Source organism: Convolutriloba macropyga, chromosome 5 (genome assembly GCF_964194025.1).
Source record: "Convolutriloba macropyga chromosome 5, txConMacr16.3, whole genome shotgun sequence".
Lineage (NCBI taxonomy): Eukaryota > Metazoa > Xenacoelomorpha > Acoela > Convolutidae > Convolutriloba > Convolutriloba macropyga.
Window position 1 is genome coordinate 28,120,103 of NC_134472.1, and position 16,935 is coordinate 28,137,037.

Consider the following 16,935-nt stretch of genomic DNA (forward strand, 5'->3'; position numbering starts at 1 on the left):
GTCCTCTGCTATGCCATGTACAGAATTTAAATTTGTGGCTCAGTCTGTATTGCATTCAGTGTTTAAGTGAGGTTGTTGGCTGCACGCCAGAATCAGAAAAGAAAGAATAAAAACATTCGTTATCCGATTATCACATGCTTGTGCTTGTTGTAGGATTTCCATTGTCTGTTCAAGGTTGTCAAATAAAGGTCGCAGCCTTCGACATTTGTCCTCTCTGAAGTTTAACACTCGTTTACAATTGTGCTGTAGCTTTAAACTGCTGCTTGCTAGAACTCGGACTGATTCATTTTCTTCGTCGCTAAAGTGGACTGTTTGTGTTTCGAGATTGTGTAGTGTCCCTTCCAGACTATTCATCTTCTGGTTAGTACTCTGGCAAAGACCAAACTCAGAGAGGAGTCTGCAGCCGGCTTTCTTTATCAACGACTCCATGGTTATAGCAGTTGCTGCTCCCATCGCAAACAAGAAAGTAGGTCGTCTTCGACTCTGTATTTGATCTGTCTGCTCAGTACACAGACTTTCACCTCGTCAACTCCTCTGTTTCTTCTCGTTTCTGCTCTGCCATAATCCGTCTGAATGAAAGAAACTGAATCTTCAAAATGGTGCTGCAATAGTATTCTTTGTTCCTGGTTGTTGCAGAACTTAGAGCTGACCCAAGTTTTTTTCTCTACTTATTGAGGGACTGTTGTAACTGTAGACTTTTTGCAGCTTCAGGTTTAGCAGCGGTCTTGGACAATGTATTATGATGCCAAAGGTTTTATAGGAGTTTGTCAGAGGCACTGGAGTTGTTGGTTGAAGTAAAACATGAGCGCTATATTTTCCACTCAATTTCGTTTGAAGTCGTAATGCAGTTGCGAAAAAGACAATCCAAAAATTGAACATCTTATAAAGGTAAGGAGTTACTGCTCCATATAGTAGTATCCCTATAAATGCAGGAGAATAATGTACAGTGGTTGTTCTTTTTTACTTACAAAACTAAATTGAAAAGAAGCGCTGAAAAAAATAACAAAATCAAACTTTAATTACAATCCAAAAATGTAAATAAAAAAGATATAATCAAGTTTTATTCTATTTTTAAACTGAGTTTATAAAAAGTCCCAAAAACCACATTGTTGAAACAAATTTTTTCCCAATTTAGTAGGTAAACTCTTTCTTACTTGAGCTGAGAATTCTAAGTTTCATTATAGTTTTTGAAGCTGTTCAATTGAAACAAAATCAGAATTGCCATTACTCATCAATATGAATGTTTTATGAATAAACCGCCTATAAAGTCCTATCCTAATTAGCCATTTTGGTACCTCTGTGAATTAACTCAAAGATAGTACTTTTGCAAAGTTTTCGTAATTTTCTAAGGATATTTTAAGTTGGAAACTCTATACCACCTCTACACCACCCAAAGTTAGTACTTTTGCAAATATTCCGTAAGTTTTCGTAATTTTCTAAAGATACTTTAAGTTGGAAACTCTACACCACCCATTTGGACTTAACTATTCTCTTGAATAGTTATAAGTAGAATTGTTACGAATTTCTAGCGAGTCCTTGGTCTCAACATCATAGCTTACTGAATATCAAAGCTCAGTAAGTTTTTCCCGAGATTGTCACTGCTCGATGTCAGCTGATTTCTTTTGTTCCGCCCAAACAAGGCTTTAGTTTACTTCATGAACACATCAGTTGCAGATCAACCGAGATCTGGATTGCGTCTGCTGATCACCGGTCAAAACTTCCTGTCCTCTTTTCAGATGTTCTATTGTCCACAGCATGTTTTGCTGCCAAGAGATGACCAATTGAATCAAAGGGAAGTAAAATTCTGGGCTAAATGCTACCTCTAGCGGCTCCATTTCAGTTTGGGTGCTGCCTTCTCTGCTATTTTGTTTCCCATTTGTAGCGGTAGTGTTTCAAGTATCATCATCGTCCGGCATAGTTTCTGGCTGAGGCTGTGTTGCATTACTGATGTCCAGGTAAATGGCTAGGCCCACCGCAACTGCAAATCCTACGAAAATCTCGTTACGGAGTTCATTTTTCAAATTCAGCACTTGTAGCCCTTTATTGAATATCGAATGAGCCAGCCGATCAAACTCTAGGTCCCTGTTTTCTGGATTTTTGCTATAGCTTTTTTCGAACGCACTGTCCGCCCACTTTAGGATGCTCTCGTCTTTTTTCGTTTCAGACGATGTCCTTATTGTGATGAATTTTCTCAGCCACGTTGATTTTTTTAAGATTAAAGGAAATTCCTAGAATTTTTACGCTATCAAAGTATACTGAAATACGTAAACAAACTTCACATAATCATTTTTCTGTTATCGCCACAGCAAATCAGCTACAAGAGATTTGCCTAATCTAAAAAATGGCCAAAAGTTAAAAATTTTGTATGTTGGGACTGAAAATTTGCACAATCCCCGATTTTTTTTATTTTTTGAAGGAAAAATCAGAGAAACCCGAGGCTATAGCACACGTTTAGGTTAACCTCTAAACTATTTATGGTCCCTACTAATATTATGACATCTTTCCCATAAGTGCGGCTATTAGCACATATACGGTGCAATATTAGCGTTTTTTGATATTTTGTCTTATATTGTTAAACTTTTTAAATTATTTACTTTATAATACTTTAGGTGTTCAATATAATCAAATGCCCTACTTTTAAAGCATTTTGATCTACGAAATAACCATTCGTGCATATTTCATCAAAACAAATACTGTAGTAATGTGACCTTTATTATGTAAGCAGTGACTTATATCACTTAACTTTATTAACCAATCAGAAAGCAGTTAGAACGATTTATTAGAAGATAATAATTTATTTGTTTACTTTCACTCAATTTTTTCAATAGTGCAACCATATCGTATTTCGAACCACTAGAAACTGTTAAAATGAGCAGTTGACTCTCAGATTGGAGTTTAACTCGACTTTCTAATCAACTGTAGTTTTTTAAGGTAAAATTTGCCTGTGTCAAAAAAGCGGATGAAAATGGTTTTAAAAATTATTATTACCTGATTATTTACATAAGTTCAATTGTTGAACAGTTCAGCCATATTGCATATAGAAACTTAGAAACTGTCACAAAGAGCAGTTGGCTCTCAGTTTGGACGGTAGTTTGGTTTTTAATCTAATGTAGTTTTTTTGCTTAGTTTTACTAGATATTAAGTTTTCAACAGTACTAACACTGGATGGAGCCTTGCAATCTTTAGCACGAAATTGAAAATGGATTATCATTCAAGATTTTGTTAACTTCATTCAAAATTAAAGTTATATTCATTTAAACATCCGAGCAGCTAAGTGTTTCTACGAGAAAATTAGACAATTGGACTCGAACATCAACGAATCTTCAATTCAATTTAGCAGACCAGAAAGAAAATTTTACTATGGCTTGAAAGAGCCCCGATAGACTTTGGAAAACACTATAAACACTATAAAAACTACAAAATATCAGCCCTTTTCAAGAGACTTGAAAAAGAGCAAGCTGAATTGCTCAAAATATTTACCAGTTATCTTAGTGGTGTGGAAAGTCATTCTTTCCGGAAGAAAACAGTGTCTGCCAAAATTTTAGAATTAAGATGAACTCGAGGAAAATAGACAATAAGAGAGGCAACTCCAGAGGCCAAAGTGTATGAAGAATTTCGACGCCGACCCTGAGCGAAAGTTGGGCAAAAAGAAGAAGACATTGCGATGGTTGGTCGAATCAATACCAAAAATGGGAGCTATAGAAGAACATTGCAGCTACGTTTTCAAATATCGAGAGGACATTTTTCGACTTTATACAATGACGGCATTATGTTTTTTGTTTCATAGCAATCTAGCTTTGTGTTACAAGCCGGAACTTAAATCCAGCGAAGATGGACTCAACTCACAAAGAAGTTATACAAATTGTGAAACAGATATTGCTATGGATAGTTTGACGGCCTCAAACAAGAACGAAGATTATCATCAAGGCATGCTAAAACAGCATCTGCAAACCAAGGATAGTTGAAATCAAACGGCATTAGTGTCATCCACATCGGCTCGAGCTAAGGACCCAAACGTAACTTTAGTAGGCGCGAAACGAAATGTCGAAGAGAATGTTGAGGTCTCTTCCAGGCTTTCTGCTAAACACCGAAGCAGAAAAGGTCCATTTATTACCAAATCTAATTTGTCGAGAAGGCGAGAGATCTATGAAATGGAGCTAGCAAACCGAGGAGCTAAGCAAAACGCAGAAAAACGATTGCCTGAACGGCAGTACGACTTAAAAAAGAGCGTCAAGAAATAGAGCTACTTCGACGAAAAGAATGACTTCTAACACAGGAGGACGAACTACGTCCTCATGTTGGTATTTGTTTGACCAACTATTTGAGTGTCTTCTTTTTTTCGCCCAACTTTCGCTCAGTGTCAGACTAGCCGGCCACTAACTCCAAATATTGTGATCAACCCTCCGAGGAAATTATCACAGGACAGAGGTGACAAACACTTCCCCGAAAACTGCCCTGCTCTTTAAACCGGGTTTGGATTGTTTCTCAACACAATTGCTTGACTAGGGTATTCTCACAAAATCAGAAAACCCTAAATCAGTTAGGTTGACAGTACCACAGAGGTACTTGACAAGGACGACGTTCCAACAACAAGGAATGTCAGCATTCAAAAACAGACAGAGAAGTTAAACACATAAGCAAAACTCTTTTAACAGATCAATGGAGAGCCAAACCAAATAACAACGAGCCCTACCCCACAATTATTTTACCAATCGAGTGCTGATCCCAGAGGATTATCAAAACTCAAGTAAACGGATTTCTCCGAAGACCTATTGAAGTGGCCCGAGTGGGCAGAATTTTTTGATATCATTGTGCATCAAAAGCGTCTGATTGATACTGAGAAGATACACTATCTAAAGATTAGCCTCACTTGTCAGGCAAGAGTGGCAATTTTTGGATTGGGTTTCAGATCACAGTCATTTTTATCAAGCTTGGGATATTCTACAGAAAAATTTTGCCCGACCGAGAGTCATAGTCGAAGTTCAACTTAATAAGATAAGCAGTCACTCTCCAGTTAGCCAAGATATCTCCAGAAGCACTGTTTGTTTTGCAGACGTTTTCGCATAGTTAGTTTTTTTGCTCTCAGCCTGACCTGGAATCAGAGGCAGTTTTGATTGCAGCAACAACAAGACCTTCTCCTCAGCTTACAGAGCAGTGGCTTCGACATTTTCAGAATTATCGACTTCTAGCAGCATACTTGATTGTATTCAAAGGCTGATTAAAATTGATAATTTTCAAATTTAAAGAGTTGTTTTAACGCTGCAGAACACCAATAACAAGTACTTTTGCATCTAACGCTAATGATTCTACAAAACTAAAGAATTAAGAAGATGGACAGTACACCATCTGAAACTGAGAGAAAATTTATTCAATGAAGCCGATTGAACAACGGCCTTGTTTCAATTAACTGAGACCTGATCATCAATCAAAAAATTGCAGTTTTTGAGCTTGAAGTGTGGCCAATTGTGGAATACAATACAACAAATTTTGTCACAGTGACGTCTCAAAAAAGGAGGCTACAACTGAGCCTCGGATGCTACGACTGTAGTAGTAAAGAAGGTCACACAAGGGGGACTCCCTGCGGTGCGCAATAAACAGTCGAATGGAAACAACAGCCTGAGCGTGCTGGAAGTGTGTGATACATTTTCATTGGTGGTAAGTCTCCTCATTTTCATTGGTGGTAAGTCAACCGTATCTACACTTCACCTGAAAAGCTGCTAGGCGTCTTTGTCAGTAGCAGGAATACACGGATTACAAGATATTAAGACAGAAATAGTGCCAATAGTGATTTCAGCGCACGAAAAGCTTCAACCATTGGCGAAATTGCAATTCTTTGTTTATGAAATACTGAATTTAGGTGAACAAATTGTAGATCTGCAAGGATTAAAATACCGTTACCCGCGCTTGAGAGAACCTTCCAGATCAGAGCAAAAATCCAAAGGAACTTCAATTCATCCTTGGACAAGACTGTTCCAAAACACGTCACCCATTGGAATTCAAGAAATCAAACGATAATGCTGCACCGTTGGCAGTAAAATAAGATGAACCTTAAGTGTGTCCCCAGCAAGCGGAGCCAGCACAAACGCTTGCAACAACAGCAACATGAATTGCAGAAGACAAATTAGCAAACTGGTTGAGTATGTGGTGGGACAATAAATCCTTAAATCCTACCCCCCCCCTCCAATTTTAATGTCACCGGTCATTCCAAAGATGAGCAGAGAGCAATCAAGAAATTGGAGCAAACAACATGATTCACTGATGAAAGATATGAGATTAGACTTCTGTGGCGAGAAGTGAAATTGAAGGCAGCAAATAACTTCTACTCTTCTATGGGGACCTGTTGCAGAGTGTGATTGGATTGTTTTTTGCCTCCGTGAATATCAGATAGCGTCTTCAGCCGTTATAGAAGCGATGCGATGTTCCTTCAAGTTTCTGTTCCAAGCGGTGACAACCGATGCTTACGATTTCACAGGCAAGAACATCTAGTGCAGTGGATAGAAGTTTACGAGTACATACGACACCTTATTGGTAAGAAGAGCTGGCCGACTTGTGCAAATCACGCTTTGCATCAAGTTGCGAAAGATAACACGAAAACCGACAAAGTTCTTGACCAAATTTTTCAGAGAAATTTCTTCATGAACAATTTTATAATTTCTGTCTGAGCTCATCAATAAACAATAAAAATTTACCAAAATGTAAGAAACGTCCTCAGCAAAGGTGGATTCAATTTGGCAAACTGGATAACAAATGATGAAGAATCAGGTCACAGACCCTCGAGGCAGACAAGTCAACGAAAGTTGTGAAAACAATCGAGGCCGAAACACAATAATCCTTAATCCTAGAACTAAACTGTAATGTGGAAACCGACAGTTTCATAGTCTGTCTTAAAACTGAGCGTGAAACTCTGCAACAATAACTCAGAAAACTGTTCTGTCCTTTGCAATATTACACTTGGGATATGCTCACCATTTGTTATAAGGATGCGGTTACTACTTAAAGCAACTAGGTGGCAATGGGACAACCATATGACAATGAACTGCCAGCTGAGCTAGAAAAACTATTCAGTATACGGTGCTGTGATCTGAAAGAACTAAGCAGGAAAACGATAAATAGAATTAATTTCGAAAACGGATGCACAAACTTGAGTCTCCACATTTTCACAGACGCATCAGAAGCAGCAATTTGCGGCATAGCTTATCTGCTAGATGACGCGACGTTAAAACTAATCTTAAATGTCGCAGTCTACGGAGTTCGCCTCAGAAGGCAGATATTGAAATAGCATGATGCTAAAACTGACAAAATCTTTTTATTGACTGTTTCATCTACGATCTTACAGTAGCTACAATCAGAGCACAAGAAACAATAAGTTTTTGTCGCCAACAGGTCAGTAGAAATACTATAGAGCTCTTCTATGGATCAATGGAGACATGTTAAACGCATCAAAAACCATCGGATTTTGGCACCAGAGGGATTTTCATCGACAGATGAAGAAATGTGGTCTTGGTACCAAATGAACGAAGATGAAGGAAGCTTATCAAGATACCAGTACCTAGTACCTCAGCCACACAAAAAGAACTATAACAACCATTCAACTGGAGATAAAACAGTAGCTTCAAACAAATTCAAAACTATATTGGCTAGTGCATGAGGTTCAAAACAAAGCAGCAAGGCTTCTCAAGGCTGATGTGATCCACCGAACAGAAAAAAACATGTTTTTGCGGTTTGTTCAGAATGAAAGGTTACCGAATGTTTTGATGTCGATAATAAATAGCAAAGAAATTTGAAAATATTTGTCAAAATGTCAATTTTCGTAGACGAGGATAGAAGAATAAAATGTGCAGTGAAACATACGATTCTTGATACAACCATCTACAGATTTTGACAGCGAAACATCCAGTCGTTCAACTTCTGTTAGAGAGATCACATAGTAACCACCTGGACGAAGGCACTGAGTACGTGAGAAAAGTTCTCCAAAAAGAATGTTCGATTGTCGGATTTCAAAATCTTTTGCTAAATATCGGGTCGAGGCCTATCAAATGCAGACACAGGAACGCCAACAAAAATCACCCAGCGTTAGCTGACGTAATCCGATAAACCTGAACGAAGGCGAGTTTTTTTGGCAAGTTGATGAGTTTGTGAAACGCTGTTAGTACAAGTTGGGACGAAACATTGATATCTTCACTGGCAACAACGGTCTTTTAAGATCAATGAGAGTCAAAAAGTCACATAAAGCGCTGAGCCGGCCAGTCGTGGATTTAGCTCAAGTATTTTACAATTGTTTTTCTGAGATAGACCCCTATAGTTTGTTGACTAAAGACATAATCAGGTTTCTACATTTTTTTAAAAAATATTGTATGTTTTTGATGAACATTTCTTATCCGTTGTCAATTCCGAATCTCTTCGGATACTTGAGCGCTCATCCTGCACTTGTTTTCGCAATTCAGAAGGCGTCATCTTCTGTTTCTGATCATGGATGAAAGTTCCGCAAAAAATCTTGGTATTAACGTTTCACTCCTCGCACTTGGTGATATTGATATTCTCTCAGTGAAATCTCTCATCACCACTTTTTGCTTGTGGAATCTTTGACAAAGGGGTGTTAAACTGAAGTCTTTGTATGGCGTCACAAAGGCAGTCTGGTTTTCTTTGAGTACATGTAGAGATGTTTCGGTTGACTCTTGCTCTTCCCTCATTCAATTCGCTTGCGAAACGTGTTTAGTGGGAGTTTTTCTAGTGCTCGGGCGTTCAGCGAAGGTCGTAGAGGTTTTAGCGAGAAAGTCGTCTTCATCCAAACTTATATAACGACTTTACTCTCTTGGTTGTCTGGACAAAAAATCATGTGTGTAACTTTGAATGTTTTAATTGTCAGCCTTTTCCTTTGTTATCGTCTGCTTTCTGTTGGTTCCGCTACCTTTTGTAATGCAAAGATCTTGTTTTCATTCTAGGTAGTAGATCTTCAACGTCTTTCACCACCTGCTAACGATAGTAGTGGACGATCTGTCATTTTTTGTATTAGGCTTCTTTGAATTTTTGAGAATAAGCTCTGACGTTTTTTCGGTGCTACTAAATGGTCCGTCTCTTCGAAAGTGAAGTTTTGTCGCTCTTGCTATGTGGGGTTTGAAAAGAAAGCCTCTCTCTCTCTCTTTTCTTCAATTTTTCGGAAAAAAAAGTTTTTTTGTTGTCAATCGGTCTTTCTTTTTTGCCTGTACCCAAGTGTCTCTCTTCTATTCAAATGTGCTTGAATGAAATGCTCTTTTAGCCACCTTGTGAATTTGTAGTTCGCAATTTTTGTGTCCAGGTGCTTTCTGAAATAGCAGTTCAATCGGGTATTTGCATTATTGTCCAAACACGAATGAGAATGGAGTCCGTCCTGTTATTTTGACTGCTATCGTATTACACTCAAAGATGAGATAGGAATGATTTCGTCTCAGCAGTTTGGATGGTCCCAGCTGCTTGCATTTCATCACTCTATCAACACCTTTTGGAGTTGTCTGTTCTAGGAGAATTCAAAACATGTACTTTCGTGTTGTATAATCCGTCAATACAGGTGCGTTTTAAACCGCTTGTCTTTGCACTTGTAAATAGTCACAGAATATCAACTGCTCCTTTGCTGAATTGCATCCCATGACTGAAGGTCTCAATTAGGGCTATCCGTTTCATTCCCGCGGTAGTATTTGACACAGGTTGCAGTTCTCCCTTTTTCGTTTAATGTCTCTTATTATTTTTTGCCATCACATTTTCTGTATTGCCCTGTCCAGGGCCTTTTGAAAAACAAAATGGAATCAATTGAGTTTTGAAAAGTGAAGTTTCTCTAAAATCATCTCTCTGAGTCCCTGCAGTACTATAAGTTGTTTTTAAGTTCTTTTAATTCTTTCCATATGCCTCACTATACAGCACGCCATTAGGCGTTCCAATTAGTCCGAGAGGCCTCATATCGCTACTAGTTCTCTGCATTGTGCTATTGAGTTTGTCTTTTTGACATTCAAGTCCCTTAACGGACTTTTCTCTGGAGGTATCTCGGCGTTTGCCCGTTGCAAGATGAGGCGTACGCAGGGATCGTATCTTCGAGCCAGCCGAAGTCTTCTTGAAATTCAATATTCATTCGTTCGTTCTCGTGCTCAACTTTAATTAGGTTGCTTGTTTCAAGGCGGCTTTCCAAAGGTTTCACTGGCGGGCAACTGACGAACAAGTGCAATCAATCCTTTTCAGCTAGCTCGATTGTGATGATGCACTGTCTTGACGGGCCATTTTCACTCCCGTGATTGTCTCCTGCTCTGTGTACTACTTGGAAACCAAACTCTTGTAGTCTTTGGAGCATCCTGAATAACATCCCGTAACTGTGTTGTCTAAATAACCATTCAGCGATGCATGATTTCTTCTGAACACACACTGAGTTCCCAAAGAAAAGATGTGAATCATTTCATTGCCTTGATGACTGCTAACACTTCTTTTCGTTGTTGTTTAGTAGCAACATTCTTAAAATTTTTCTCGCAAAAGCCACTATGTATTTTACTCCATTGACAATAAATAAGAGTACTGCTCCCAGACTGCTGTTACTTGCATCCGTTTTTGCGATAAAAGAAGTGTTTTAGTCCGAATGCTTGAGTACTGAGCTTTCAATCAAAGCCACGTTTAGTTTTTTGAACGCATTACGGCATTCAGGGTTCTAACCAAAACAGTTCTTTTTTGTTAACTGGTGAAGTGGTTTTGCTATCCCAGCAAAGTCTTAATGAAAAGTGTGTAGTAACTAAAATCCAATAAAAGACCTCTTTCCGCTAACGCTCTCTGCTAATTTCCAGTCGTCTACTGCAACCACATTGTTTTCATCTGGTGCGATTCCTTCTGGAGTCAGTTTTTATCCTCGGTAGTTCACGGATTTTTTCAGGAAGGCACATAGTGCGTGAGAAGTCTTCTCCAAAAAGAAATTTGAGTTGTTGGGTTGCGGAAAGCTTCACCAAAAATCATCTCGAGGTGTATCGAATGCTGACACAAGAACGCCAGCAAAATCCACCCACCAACCCGAGAAAGCTTTGTTGAGCATCTTTTCCATTTACCATTACTGGAAGTGATGAATTCGGACCAATTGAAATCAATTTCCTACGGCGCACCTTAAAGAGATGGTGCTGCCTCTTGATTTGTTTTACAACAAGAGCAGAACACATCGAAGTGTCACAGTCAACAGACACCGAGTCATGTCTAGCTAGAGTGACGAGATTTATTGCAACACGTGGCTACCCGAACTCCAGCATTAGTGAAATGCAAGAAATTTTGTCGGAGCAGCTAACGAGCGTAAAGAATTCATGAACGAGTGGGACACAGCTAAGATCGAGAGTAACTTAGCGCAGAAAAAGATCGTTTGGAATTTCAATCAACCTGAATCTCCACACTATGGAAAGATCAGGGAGATATTGAACCAAAAAAGTAAGAGTGTCATCAAAGCAATCTTTGGCAACGGAAGCCTCTTCGACGATTTACTTAGCAAAAAACGTGTATTTTTGAGCAAACAATCCACGCAAGAACCCTGACAGCAGTAAGTGACGATCCTGAAGACATGACAGAACTTGCACCTAATCATTCAATGGTAGGAGGAGAAAACGCAACTGCTTCAATCATGCCATCCAGTGAGCGTTACCAAGACCTGAGAAAATTATTCAATACGGCTTATGTATTTGCCGGCATGGTCTGGAAAAGATGGACTCGCAAACACCTTCAATAATGAATCTAGAGAATAAACTGGTCATGAAAATTTTTGCGAAAACCGAAAGAAGGCGAAGAAGACGAACTGCGACGAATTAGTAAAATCTTTACAAACAACGACATTTTTATGCAATCAGCCAGAGTAAAAATGGCACATAGAAGATTGACCCAGTCAGTCGTAAAGTTAGCACCAGTTTTCTACAATGGTAATTATGGGATGGAGCACAGGGCCGGCGATTTTGCCACCACTCCAAATCAGAAACAAGAGCAATAAGATGGCAAGAAACAAATGTTAAAACAGGAAAAACTTAGAAATTGTCAAAATTCAAAAATTGTCCAAACTGAAAAATTTTACATTTGGGTACCAAAAATTGGTACATCCCCCAAAAATTACTCAACGCTTTTTACATGCTGCAAATGTTTGTAGCGGACGATCTGCCATTTTTCCCAATCGCATCCTTTGAAATATCATGATTGAGCTACGACGTTTTTTCAATTTTTTTTATGGTCTGTTCCTTAGGAGGACGAGTTTTTACGCTTTTGCTATTTGAGATTCGAAAGGCCAGTTTCTTTATCCTATCTTCTTTTCTTCGCCGAAAACATTTTTCTGATATAAATCTTTTTGTCCTTTTTGAATGTAGCCAAGTGTCTGTCTGGCTTTCATATGTGCTTCCTTGGTTTGGTTGTTGGGCCACGTTCTGAATTCGTAGCTGGTTTTTCGTGTCCAGTCGCTTTTGGAAACAGCAGTTCAATTGAGTGTTTGCATTCTTGTCCAATCACAAGTGAGAACGGAGTCCATCCTATTGTTTTGTGAACTGTCGCTTTACACGCAAAGATAAAAAGGGAACGAATTGGTCACAGCTGCTTGGACTGTCCCAGCTGCTTGGATTGTCCCAGCTGCTTGCATTTCGTCCTAGTTGCAGCGCGATATTTGGCAATAACTGTGTTATCAGGTTCTTTCGTGCAATTTCCTTGCGGGTGGTATCGAGATGTTTTTGTCTCCTCTATTCCAGACATGGCACACTTTTAATAGTAGTTTGGTGCAGAAAACTCTCAATGTTCTGTGTGAATGCAGCCGGGTGCTGCAAACGTCAGAACCCAATTCTCGACGATCGCTCTATCAACATCCTCTGGTGTAGTCCTTTCCATCGGAACGCAAAACACGTATACCATAATCGGTTATTACAGGTATGTGTTTTAAACCGCATGTCTTTGCTGCTGTAACAGGTCACCGGATATCAGCTGCCACTTTGCTGAATTGTATCCCGACCTTGTTTGTCTGAATGGGGGCTATACTTTTCATTCCCACGATACTGCTTGGCACATGTTGTGGTCCTCAAATTTCTGCTCACTATCTTTTCTCATATTGACAAAATTTGAGAGTACTGCTCCCAGACAGCTGTCACTTGCATCCATTTCCGCTATTAAAGGTGACTTGTAGTCCAGATTCGCGAGTGCTGAGTTGTCAGTCAATCTAGTTTTCAGTTTTCCGAACGCATTATGGCATTCAGGGTTCCAAGCGAAATGGCTGTTTTTTTGTTATCTGGTGAAGTGGTTTTGCTATCTACGCATAGTCTTTGATTAAAAAGCTGTAATAACAAAATCCATTGAAGACTTCTTCCGGTAACGTTCCTTGGTCGTTTTTAATCGCGTATTGCAACAAATTTTTTGTCATCTGGAGGAGTTCTTTCGTGGCTCAGTTTGTATCCTAGGTATTTTATGGATTTTTGAAGTAAGCGACGTTTCCTGGGTTTGAGTTCGCGAACTGCATGTCGAAATGCTTAAAAAAAAGGAGCATATGTTTTTTGTATTTTTTCTACGTTGTTGCTTAACACCAAAACTTTTTCCCTGACGATGACAACAAAAGAGAAAATATGTTCAATGAAAATGCTTGTCATAAGCCGCTCGGAAGTTCCGCGTGCTTCATATAGTCCAAATGCAAGTCTGAGGTACTCGTAACGTCGGCAATCGGGGCTGCAAAACAATGTATCTTGCATAGCACTTGCAGCCAATGGAACTTGCCAATATCCTAAAGCCAATTAAAGGCTTGAGAAAACATTTGCTCCCTGCAGATGACCCGGTATCTGATGAATTTGAGGCAGAGAAGAAGCGTTTCTCTTTGTTACTTCATTGATTCGTCCGAAGTCCGTGCACATTCAGTTGCTCCCATCCGTCATAATAACGAGAACAATTGGTACACTGTACAGGCAAGAACCCTGACAGCAGTAAGTGACGATCCTGAAGACATGACAGAACTTGCACCTAATCATTCAATGATAGGAGGAGAAAACGCAACTGCTTCAATCATGCCATCCAGTGAGCGTTACCAAGACCTGAGAAAATTATTCAATACGGCTTATGTATTTGCCGGCATGGTCTGGAAAAGATGGACTCGCAAACACCTTCAATAATGAATCTAGAGAATAAACTGGTCATGAAAATTTTTGCGAAAACCGAAAGAAGGCGAAGAAGACGAACTGCGACGAATTAGTAAAATCTTTACAAACAACGACATTTTTATGCAATCAGCCAGAGTAAAAATGGCACATAGAAGATTGACCCAGTCAGTCGTAAAGTTAGCACCAGTTTTCTACAATGGTAATTATGGGATGGAGCACAGGGCCGGCGATTTTGCCACCACTCCAAATCAGAAACAAGAGCAATAAGATGGCAAGAAACAAATGTTAAAACAGGAAAAACTTAGAAATTGTCAAAATTCAAAAATTGTCCAAACTGAAAAGGTTTACATTTGGGTACCAAAAATTGGTACATCCCCCAAAAATTACTCAACGCTTTTTACATGCTGCAAATGATTGTAGCGGACGATCTGCCATTTTTCCCAATCGCATCCTTTGAAATATCATGATTGAGCTACGACGTTTTTTCAATTTTTTTTATGGTCTGTTCCTTAGGAGGACGAGTTTTTACGCTTTTGCTATTTGAGATTCGAAAGGCCAGTTTCTTTATCCTATCTTCTTTTCTTCGCCGAAAACATTTTTCTGATATAAATTTTTTTGTCTTTTTTGAATGTAGCCAAGTGTCTGTCTGGCTTTCATATGTGCTTCCTTGGTTTGGTTGTTGGGCCACGTTCTGAATTCGTAGCTGGTTTTTTCGTGTCCAGTCGCTTTTGGAAACAGCAGTTCAATTGAGTGTTTGCATTCTTGTCCAATCACAAGTGAGAACGGAGTCCATCCTATTGTTTTGTGAACTGTCGCTTTACACGCAAAGATAAAAAGGGAACGAATTGGTCACAGCTGCTTGGACTGTCCCAGCTGCTTGGATTGTCCCAGCTGCTTGCATTTCGTCCTAGTTGCAGCGCGATATTTGGCAATAACTGTGTTATCAGGTTCTTTCGTGCAATTTCCTTGCGGGTGGTATCGAGATGTTTTTGTCTCCTCTATTCCAGACATGGCACACTTTTAGTAGTAGTTTGGTGCAGAAAACTCTCAATTGTTCTGTGTGAATGCAGCCGGGTGCTGCAAACGTCAGAACCCAATTCTCGACGATCGCTCTATCAACATCCTCTGGTGTAGTCCTTTCCATCGGAACGCAAAACACGTATACCATAATCGGTTATTACAGGTATGTGTTTTAAACCGCATGTCTTTGCTGCTGTAACAGGTCACCGGATATCAGCTGCCACTTTGCTGAATTGTATCCCGACATTGTTTGTCTGAATGGGGGCTATACTTTTCATTCCCACGGTACTGCTTGGCACATGTTGTGGTCCTCAAATTTCTGCTCACTATCTTTTCTCATATTGACAAAATTTGAGAGTACTGCTCCCAGACAGCTGTCACTTGCATCCATTTCCGCTATTAAAGGTGACTTGTAGTCCAGATTCGCGAGTGCTGAGTTGTCAGTCAATCTAGTTTTCAGTTTTCCGAACGCACTATGGCATTCAGGGTTCCAAGCGAAATGGCTGTTTTTTTGTTATCTGGTGAAGTGGTTTTGCTATCTACGCATAGTCTTTGATTAAAAAGCTGTAATAACAAAATCCATTGAAGACTTCTTCCGGTAACGTTCCTTGGTCGTTTTTAATCGCGTATTGCAACAAATTTTTTGTCATCTGGAGGAGTTCTTTCGTGGCTCAGTTTGTATCCTAGGTATTTTATGGATTTTTGAAGTAAGCGACGTTTCCTGGGTTTGAGTTCGCGAACTGCATGTCGAAATGCTTAAAAAAAAGGAGCATATGTTTTTTGTATTTTTTCTACGTTGTTGCTTAACACCAAAACTTTTTCCCTGACGATGACAACAAAAGAGAAAATATGTTCAATGAAAATGCTTGTCATAAGCCGCTCGGAAGTTCCGCGTGCTTCATATAGTCCAAATGCAAGTCTGAGGTACTCGTAACGTCGGCAATCGGGGCTGCAAAACAATGTATCTTTCATAGCACTTGCAGCCAATGGAACTTGCCAATATCCTAAAGCCAATTAAAGGCTTGAGAAAACATTTGCTCCCTGCAGATGACCCGGTATCTGATGAATTTGAGGCAGAGAAGAAGCGTTTCTCTTTGTTACTTCATTGATTCGTCTGAAGTCCGTGCACATTCAGTTGCTCCCATCCGTCATAATAACGAGAACAATTGGTACACTGTACAGGCAATTTGGAGGTCGGATGAAGTTTCATGCCATCATGTCCTCAATCTCCTTCTCCACCATTGTGATTTTTCCATATGCAAGTTATTGGGGACTGAATTTGATGCGCAGCGTATCACCTGTTACGATTTCGTGACTGAGCACCGACCTTTTTTAAATGCTTTTGTGTGGTCTGTTCCTGAGAGGAAGAGTTTTTTGCGTCTTGCTATTAGGGATTCGAAAAGACAGTTTCTCCATCCCATCTTCAGTTCTTCGCCAAAAACGTTTTTCTGATATGAATCTTTTTGTCTTTTTTGACTGTAGCCAAATGTCTGTCTGGCATTCATATGTGCTTCCTTGAATTGCTTGTTGAGCCACGTTGTGAATTTGTATTTGGCTTTTTCGTGTCAAGCTGCTTTCGGAAATATAATTTCAATAGGGTGTTTGCATTCTTGTCCAAGCATATGTGAGAACGGAGTCCACCCTGTTGTTTTGTGAACTGTCGTATTACACGCGAAGATGAGATGGGGGATGAATTGGTCTTAGTGGCTTGGATTGTCTCAGCTGCTTGGATTGTCCCAGCTGCTTGCCATTCGTCCTAGATACAGTGCAATATTTGGCAACAATTGTGTTATGAGATCCTTTCATGCAATTTCCTTGCGGG